Here is a 9,736-nt window from a genome sequence, read left to right on the forward strand (position 1 = left end):
AAATTTAAATTTTGCTTTATTACATAATGACTTAAGTCAAATTGCACTGTACTTTCTTAAATATTAACATTTTTCAAAATATAAACTCATCCTGATGTTACACTCATCAAGAGCTTTCATTTGAATACCCACATGCATTTTTGATATATTTTTCATATATGGATATATATAATATATATAAATATATAAAATATGTGAAAAATTGATGTGGGTACTCAAATGAAAGGTCTTGATGAGTGTAACATCGGGATGAGCTTATATCTTTAAAAATATCAATATTTCTCAAGATATAGGGTCATTTCTTAATTATGTGTCTAGAGATAGAGCATTTTCGAATGCAGCCTAAATACTTATCATAATAAATTGACTACTGGTGAGAATGATATGAAACCTTGAAAAGGCATAAATTCAAATTAGGATCTTTGCAATGACACTAAATTTCACTAAAAAAAAAAACCGATTTTATCATATGACTATCTTGGACACAAAATTTTTCTTATTCTTTTAATAATATAGATAATTTCAAATCAGATTTTAATTTACCTAGCTTTAATTGAAGTAGCACCTTCGGTTAGAGATTTACCGTTCAGAATTTGATAAAATTTTAAATATTAGTAAATCATAGTAAGATAAGCTCACTAAATTTTTTAAAAGTTCAAAAGAACCATTCAGAGCATGTGATGGTAATAAGTAATAATTAATAAAAAACTTTCAAAAGTTATCTCTGTTCCTTTTTCTGCTATACGACAGTGCATAGGAAAATCAACTACGTAAATTAAATAAGACAATTAAAAAAAATTACATATTATTTTTTTCCAAGCAAAATAAATAATAAAGATAAATTTTTTTCTACATTCACATGATCTTTCTTATCGCATAATAAAAAACCCATCGGTCAATCTCCAAGTTTTCTTCCCGTTAACTGAGATATTGGGGTAAAAAATAGTGCCGCTCGCAAAGATAATAAATAAATAGTTGTTTTTGTCACACACATATGTATAATAGATATAATATACAGCCAGTGGTGTGATAATGATAAAGATCGAAGTGTTCCATAAATGGCGCGTAGCTTTATATACGATCACATGACAACATACCAGATATAAATATATACTTCTTTTAGTAGAACATAATATTTCAAGCAGATAGATGACTACCGGAAAAAATTTTTTGATAATTTTGGAAGTTTCTTTTTAAGAGGGATAACCACTATAAAATTGAAAAAAAAAAAAACAACAATTTTTTTTTTTTTATTAAATCAAAGTTTATATATTCAAAAATATTCTACTTAACGAGGTTCTACTGTATTTGTTTACCAATTTGTTTCCATACATTCAGAAGCTTATGCACACAAAATAAATTTCTGGCGCCAAGAAAATTTTAAGGAAAACAAAAGTTATTTTGGAGCAAGAAGTAATTTTCTTGGCTCAAAAAATTTATCTTGTCTCAAGAGACTTTAACTTCATTCAAAAAATTTTCAATTTTCCTTGATATTTTCTTGAATTAAGAAAATTTACACTCCAGTCAAGAATTTTTTTTTTCAGTGTGTCAATAAAAATTGTTTTTCGATTAAAGTCAAATTATTAAATTTTAAAAATGATAAAAAGTTGAAAAAATCGAATACCATAAGGATTATAGTACTGAAATAAATTTTTTTAGAGTTCAAGTGTTTAAAGACATTTGATGTTTACAAGCAGAGAGACAGTGAGAAAGAAAATAAAGAGGAGATTCTATCGACCGCACGCGAAATACATAACAGGGTCTCAATAATTGAGGGCCCTAAGGCCAGACGTCTAATAATAAAGCTGTGAAAAAAAAATCTAGAAGACACACTTGTTACGTGGCTTGCTTTATTTCTTCTTTTACCTTTTTTAATATTTTTTTCCCTGCTCTCGTTTTATTTGATTTTTTTTACTCTCCGTGCTTTCGTCATCCCCTTCTGTTAACGCACAAAAGTTAATCGGCCCGGTTTGCCGGTTGTCATGGGCCTTGATGGATGAGCTCGTGACGTCACTGCGTGGCATTTCGGCTTTGCGATTATGAGCGAGGGCGTCCGAAATAAAAAAACTAACTGGGGAGCTTTTTTTTACCGAAAAATATTTTCAATGTCAATGAAAATTTTCAAAAAAAAATTTTCATGCAATATTATATTTAAAATTTATAATGTATACTTTTATTTGTTTTTGTGGAAGTTTGAATTAAAAAAAAAGGTAAGTTCAAAGTAAAGTTTGGTTGAAAGCTTTGCTTGGGAAGTAATGAGAGTGAAAAGTACAAAGAGAAGAGAAGGGCAAGTTATTTCGCGAGTTGTCGTGGGAGGTCTCGCGAGGTTAGGGGTAGATGAAGCGACCCTCGACCTTACTCTAACCAATCGCGATTCACGTTCAAGACACAGCTGCCAATGAGAACCTCTACGGGTCAACCCCGAGAGTCTATGTCTGTATCTGTGTATTATATATTGAATACATGGAGGTTTTTTCTCCAGAGCTTTCATCACATGTTCAAATCAATGTATTACTTATATGATAACTCCTACTCCAGTTTTTTGTTTTTATGCAACTGCAATATTGATCCGGTGCTGTAATTTGCTTATTATTTTTTTAAGATAAAAGTATTCGGTTTTATTATATTTATTTTTAAATATTTAAAAATATTTATTAAGACGCTCCGTTTTAATGTTCTGGAGGTCTGTCGCTGTTAGTTCATCTTAAGATCTTAAACGTGACACAAACCAAGACTATTTTAAGATTTTTTTAAGACGCCAAAAAAAAATTCCGAGAGCAGATTTTTTAAATTTGATTTTCGAATTTGTTATGAAAATAAGATAATGAAAATTATTATAGAGAGTCTTTAAATAGTCCTAAAATAATCTAAAAATCGTCTTAAAAAAATCTTAAAATAGTCTTAAAAAAATTTTTTCAAATTTTGTTTTACATTTCGAAAAAATTAAAAATTCAGCAGATTATTGACGGTGTGGCTTAAATTGCGATAACTTTTTCAAAAATTGATTAATCAGAACATTTTTTTTTTCAAAATTTTTTTTATTAAATGTTCTTTTTGAAAAAAAATTTAAAAAAATCATTCAAATCTATCTTTATCGTTATTTTTTAGATTTTCCGAAAAAACTCTGAATTTCTCGATGATAAACATTTTTTATTTCTTTCATATGAACCTTTGATATTTTTTACAAATATCCTGAAAATTTCAGAATGGTGTTTTTTCGATTTCTATTTTTTTTCGATTGAAAAAAAAAAAAAAAATTTTTTTTCATGTCATAAATGAATTTTTCCTATGTCACATGGATATTTCTATCATGTTAATAAAAAAAAAATTCCCATGTTACAATTGGAAAAATTTTTATGCAAAAATAGGAAAAATCCCTATGTTTTTTTCGCCGTGTATTTTCCTCTTTATCAAACTTTTTCCTTTTTTTTTAGAAAATATTTAAAAAGTAAATTTGAAAAAAAAAAAAAAAAAATTAAATTGACTTTTAGCGAAGCTATTAAGATCACGAGTATAAAATATATTGATATTAAAGTGAAGCAAAGTAGCGAAGAAGATATATTCCTTTTTAAGTAAACACATATCCGATCACTTACACCCCTATGATTATTTACCCCAAAGAAATATAAATCATTCATGCAATGTATATAATTCGATCACCATTGATAGTAAATCCATTTCCGTTGATGAATATATAGATATATAATAAATATATGAATGCATATATATATATATATATATATATATATATATATATATATATATATATATATATATATATATATATATATATACCGAGTGTTAGAGCGAAGAATGAGTGTAAGAAGAGTCGTGGAAACGCAAATCGTATCAGGATATCATATCAGGCTAGACCATACTATGTCATATATATATATATATATATATATATATATATATATATATATATATATATATATATATATATATATATATATATATATATATACATTGAGCTTTTTCAACACTGGTATAACTTTGTTGAAGTTAGATATTTCGATACAATCTATTAAAATGTAGGCCATAGGGTGCTTGCAAACCTTACACCAGCACTCAATTCGAGGGGTATAATGCGTGTAAATCTTCGTCGACAAATTCTAAATCCTCTTTGAGTTGAGATTTTTCTCAACTGTCGGTTTTTCCCCTTATACTCACATATTTCGTACCTATGAATATTCAAATAAGACTAAAGTTTACTCAGTGAAAAAAATACTTGATTTAAGAAAAATATATCTTTGAAATTTTAATTTTATTTAGTGATATTTGCATAGAAAAAAATTTATTTGAACCCAGAAAAAAAAAGACTTTGTTCAAGTAGAATTTTTATCGAATAAAGAAATTTTGATATTTTCTTGAGTAAAGATAATTTTTTTCTCTGCTCAAAAATTTTATTTATTCAAGAAATTCTTTCACAATTGTAGAAAATGAAACTCTTGAATAGGGAAAGACTTTTTTAATTAAGAATTTCATATTGGAAAAAAAATTAACTTGATTTACTAACAAAATGTTCTTGAATCAAGCATATAATTTTGAAGAACTTAATTTTCTTGATTTTAGTATAAATATTCTTGAACTAATAAATTTCGTGAGTTAAGCATTACAAAAAAAAACCGCCCCTTTATGAATATAAATTGTTTTTATTTTAACTTGTAAAATTTTTAAACAAAAAAATAAGTATGAAAATTAATTTAGCTGATAGTTGATAATTTTAAGAATTTTTGTAACAAATAAATTATGGCAAAAAAAAGTTTATAAAAAAAATTGACATTTAGAAATTTGAAAAAACTGCAAATGCAATTTTTTAAAAATAATTTTTTGAAGCGAATTTATTTGTTAATAAAAATTAAAAAATTGTCCTAAACAATTACAAAAAGTTCTAATAAATTTTCAAAAAGCCTCTTTTATTTCCAAGTGTTAAAAACATTTTTTTTAGTTTCAAAATTACACAAAAAAAAAAAAAAAAAAAAAAAAGATCAATTTATAAATGAAAATTTTAAAAAATGAATCCAAAACTTTGAAAAAAAATAAACGATTCTAAATGATTAAAAGTAGTCGTAAAAAAATGTTCCAACCCCGAAAAAAAGTAATGACATAAAGCAAACTCACATATAATATGTCACCTCATATCATGTAATGTATATCACATTGAAGAGAACTTAAGGGGGGGAAGGGGGTAGTTGAGGTTTTGTGTCGTGACGCGTCTATTGGCTAGTAAACCGACTGCTCGAAGCTACTTCGGTGACCTCTGACCCAGCCCTCGGGGGCGCGCGCACGCCATCATTCCAGTTACACAGTCGGTGAGTCTGCCACCCTCTTGAGGAAGTAATTACCGGGCTGCACCCCCGTTCGATAACGCGCGGGCTATCGTGTGACCGCGTCTCTGCGTTCGCGCAACCTCACAGTACACCCACCTCTGTACTCTGTACTCTATACTATGAAACCTACTCCCACCCTCACCCCCGCCTCCTACCTCCTGTACCTACCTATGTCTCCTTACTAACCACATCTACATACTGCCACTGGTGTTGGGTGTACTTGTGCGTACATACACTGTACTTTGGCTCAGCCAACCCTAACGTATGTTCCACCTATGCCCGCGAACATTATACTCATATACGCGCCTCTTTGCCTCTTTGTATGCCCTTGCTTGCGGCTATTACCGAGCTATAAATTTCTGTCTACTGTAAAATAAGAGACAGAGGGATTTAGACCCTATAACACCTACGCCATTTTATCGTCACTTTATTGTTCAGTTTTTTTTCAATCATTTTTTTTTTTTTTTTAAATAAAAATTTCATTGAAAATTACTGTTCTTTAATTTTAAATGAAATTCTTATGAGTTTTCAAATCTATACTGAAAAAAAAATGAACATAATTTAGTTTAACGTATATTTTATTTCATTCAAGATTTTTTCGTCTACACGGAAAGAACAATATGACACTGGATATCATCCTAGATTATACTCAGTGATATCTGGGGTGAAAAATATTTTCAGATAGTAGCTAGTATAATCCAGATTATACTGGGTGATATCTGGATTATACTCATTGCAATCTAGATTATACTAGCTACTATCTGAAATTTTTTTTCACTCAGTATAATCTGGGATGATATCCAGTGTCATCTTGTTCTTTCCGTGTAGATTCAAAACGATGAAACTCTTCAAAATAATTTTCTGGGTTCAAACATTTTTTGTCTTGATTCAAGTAATTTTTTACCGGGGTACAAAAATTCTACAAAAAACGAAAAATTTCTTGACTGGAGAACAAAATTTTTGGCTCAAGAAAATTTTCGGGTGCCTGAAAGAAGACCGAAGTTGTATAGGAGTAAAAATTTTTTTTTTAATTCTATTCTTGGTGGAAGTAATAGTTTCTTAATTCAAATTATCATAAATACTTGGTACGATAAATTTTTATATTTGACCAAGATTTTTAAATACTTTGGGGAAGCAGCGCCACCTAGTTCAGCTGAGAAAAAAATTTTCTCACCCTGAGAAAATTTTTCTCTTGAATATTTGATACCCATTTTATATTATTTTACCGTGCAATTATACATATTGAATGAAAAAAAATTATTTAATATTATTTTATTTTCCCATTTGACATATTAATCAATAAAAATATTAATGAAAATTTACTTCTATCCAGATATTTAATTTTTTGAAGCAAGAGAGAAATTTTCTCAAGAGAAGGAAATTTACTTTTAACAAAAACTAAATTTTTTGGAGCAAGAGGCTGAATTTTCTCAAAGTAAGAAGATTTTCTTCTTAATTTTGTTGGAATAAATGAAATTTTTTGTGTCAAAAGAAAATTTTTTTTTTCGCTCAAGAAAATAATTAGGAAGAAAAATATTTTCTTGGCTCAAGTGAAACTTTTTTTTTGTGTAGTAAAAATTCATTATTTTATGAACTAGAATTTTGTCAATACTGTTTTTTTTCCCTAAATTTCTATCAATTTTTTTATCCTCAAAAAACAAATTTTTCACAATGTATTTAAAGAGACATCTCATTCTAATTTATTTAATTTATTTAAGCATTACTACATCTTCTGAGTATGATCCAAAATATTCTTTCTCATGTTTTTCTTCTCCATCACATCAGTCGATAATGATGATGATGATGATGCTTGTTTCATTAACTTTAAATACGGCTTGCCCCTTGAGGTAGAAAGTAAAGTATACATATATTTATATAACACTATGCCCGCGTACTCACACTCAACTGTACCACGGTCAGCGCTAAGTAAAGCTAAAGCTTGCAAAAGAGAAAAAAACAAAAATGAAAGTGACTGATGAAACGAGCAGCCGCTAATTACCTCTTTTGTACCTTCTTTGTAACCCGAGCACATTAATAGCCCAGCATTTATTTTATAGATACTTATACATTATATATTATAAATTATGAAAAATGAATATTTTATGTCTTATGTCTTATACTAATGATAATTATTAATTTGTTAATTAAAAAACACAATGCGAAATATTTTATTTTGCAATCATAATTTATAATTATAATTAATTATTACTACTATATTTTTTAATAAATAATGAAAATGAAGGGAGCTAAAAATAGTTACACTATTAATTACGTATGTAAAGTATTGATTTTGTTAGTGTTGTTGGTATAATTTTTTTATGATAATAATAAAAGTATAGTCATTAATTATAAAAATATATCTGCTTGACAATGATGATTATTATGATGATGACCATGGTTATTAATTGATCGATTCAATTTCATAGACGATATGATATGAGTACTTTACTTACCAAATGGTTAACATGACACAGAATGATCTCTCGAGGTTATTGAATAAATTTGCGCAAGGCACGAGTAAATTAATCGTGTATATGGTGGATGCAATGCAAATAAGTCAATTGACACTTTATTGAAAAGTAATTATTATTATATGAAAATAATTATTATTATTATTACTTCTGTCATAAAATTTTTAAAAGTTGATACGCAGAAAGAAAAAAAGTCTTGAGTCAAGCGTAAATTTTTTTAAATCAAGAAAATCTTAAGGAAGACTGAAAATTTCTTGAACAAAGTTAAATTTTTTTAAGCTAAGAAAATTTTCTTCTTGTTCCAAAATAACTCCGGTCTTTTTCATAATTTTCTTGGTTTATTTTTAGGAAAATTTTTTTTTTTTCTGTGTACATATAGTCTTTAATCTGGCAATATCAGTCTATGTTGTAATTATTACAGATTTTATAAGAATTACATTGTAAAATGCAATATTTACATTGAAAGTTCTGAAAATTAACATAAAAATTTTGAATTTAGAAATATGTTATTTCGAACTGTAATTTTTATAGTTTTGAATACGACGGGACACTTGTTACTATTTATAATGAAATTCTTCGAGTTTTCTCGAAAAATAGAAAATTTTTTTATTATAATTTTTTATTTTTTACGCAAAAAATGAAAGTCAATTAATTAACATGTTGTATGTAGCAAAAATTAGTTTAGTATCGGTTTAACTCACAGCCAATGCAAAATAAGATTCTTATATATTAACTCTCTTATAAAGAGACGATTCAACGATCATGCGCTCTCCGTCGGAGATTTTTAACACTACATATTTGACCATATCAGACAATTTTTTAATGTCATTATTAATTACTAGCTTTGTAATTAAATTACGGTAAAATAAAAATAACAATATTAATATTTTTTCGTCAATGACTTTGGCAAATAATATAATTATTTAATTCGTAATAACATTAGATTCGGTAACGCTGTAAATTACATACTTAATTTTCTTTATATTTTTCTCAACAGAGCCATTTGTGTATAAGATTAAAAAAATAAAAAAATGAAGCCAATTTTAATACCGTTAAGCCTCAGAATTGCTCTGATAATGAGACAATAAAATTTTTGCATTTAAAATAAATCTACAAAATAAAAAAATTTGTGTACAATATATAGTATAGCTATCACTCTTGTTAAATATTTGATTTGCGTGTAAAATGACCCAAAATTTTTTACTCTACACAGAAAAAAAAAATTTTTCTTGAACCAAGAAAATTGTAAGAAAGACCGAAGTTATTTTGGAGCACGAAAAAATTTTCTTGGCTTAAAAAAATTTAATTTTGTTCAAGAAATTTTGACTTCATTCAAGAAATTTTTAATCTTCCGTAAGATTTTTTTGATTTAAGAAAATTTACGTTTCACTCAAGACTTTTTTTCTTTCTGAGTACAGATTTAAAAATGATACAATATTAATAATATTATAAAATATGGAAAAAATAAAAAACTTTCAAATGATAGTTTCAAATAGACCTAGTCCATAAGACGAGACTTCATAACAATAAATGTAAAACAAAACATTCACTTGAGTTCATAGTAATAAAGGTTTATTTATTATCATCTAGACATTTTAAATGTATAAAGTAGACATATATAATAGTAAATTCCCAATGGGACGAGATATTCGTGGGCGAAGCATGAAAAAGGTCCTACCATTTCCAGTAGCCCTTGAGACTACTAATCAACGCGATGGAACTCTTCCCGACATTAGTGCACCTGTTTCACGGCCACTGTTTGACATTATATAGTTTTTGATCGATCTACGATACACTGTTGAGCACTAGAGCCGTCAAGGGAAATTAAAATATTTTTTTTAAATCTAATTCTCTAATTTTAGTTTTATAATTTTATAGAGATAGTTATTATTAATAATACGACTAATTAAAAAGAGTTTTTGTCAATCAACG

Source organism: Cotesia typhae, unplaced genomic scaffold, assembly GCF_013202065.1.
Source record: "Cotesia typhae breed Kobodo isofemale line unplaced genomic scaffold, CoteBio_Ctyphae contig_122, whole genome shotgun sequence".
In the NCBI taxonomy this organism is placed as follows: domain Eukaryota; kingdom Metazoa; phylum Arthropoda; class Insecta; order Hymenoptera; family Braconidae; genus Cotesia; species Cotesia typhae.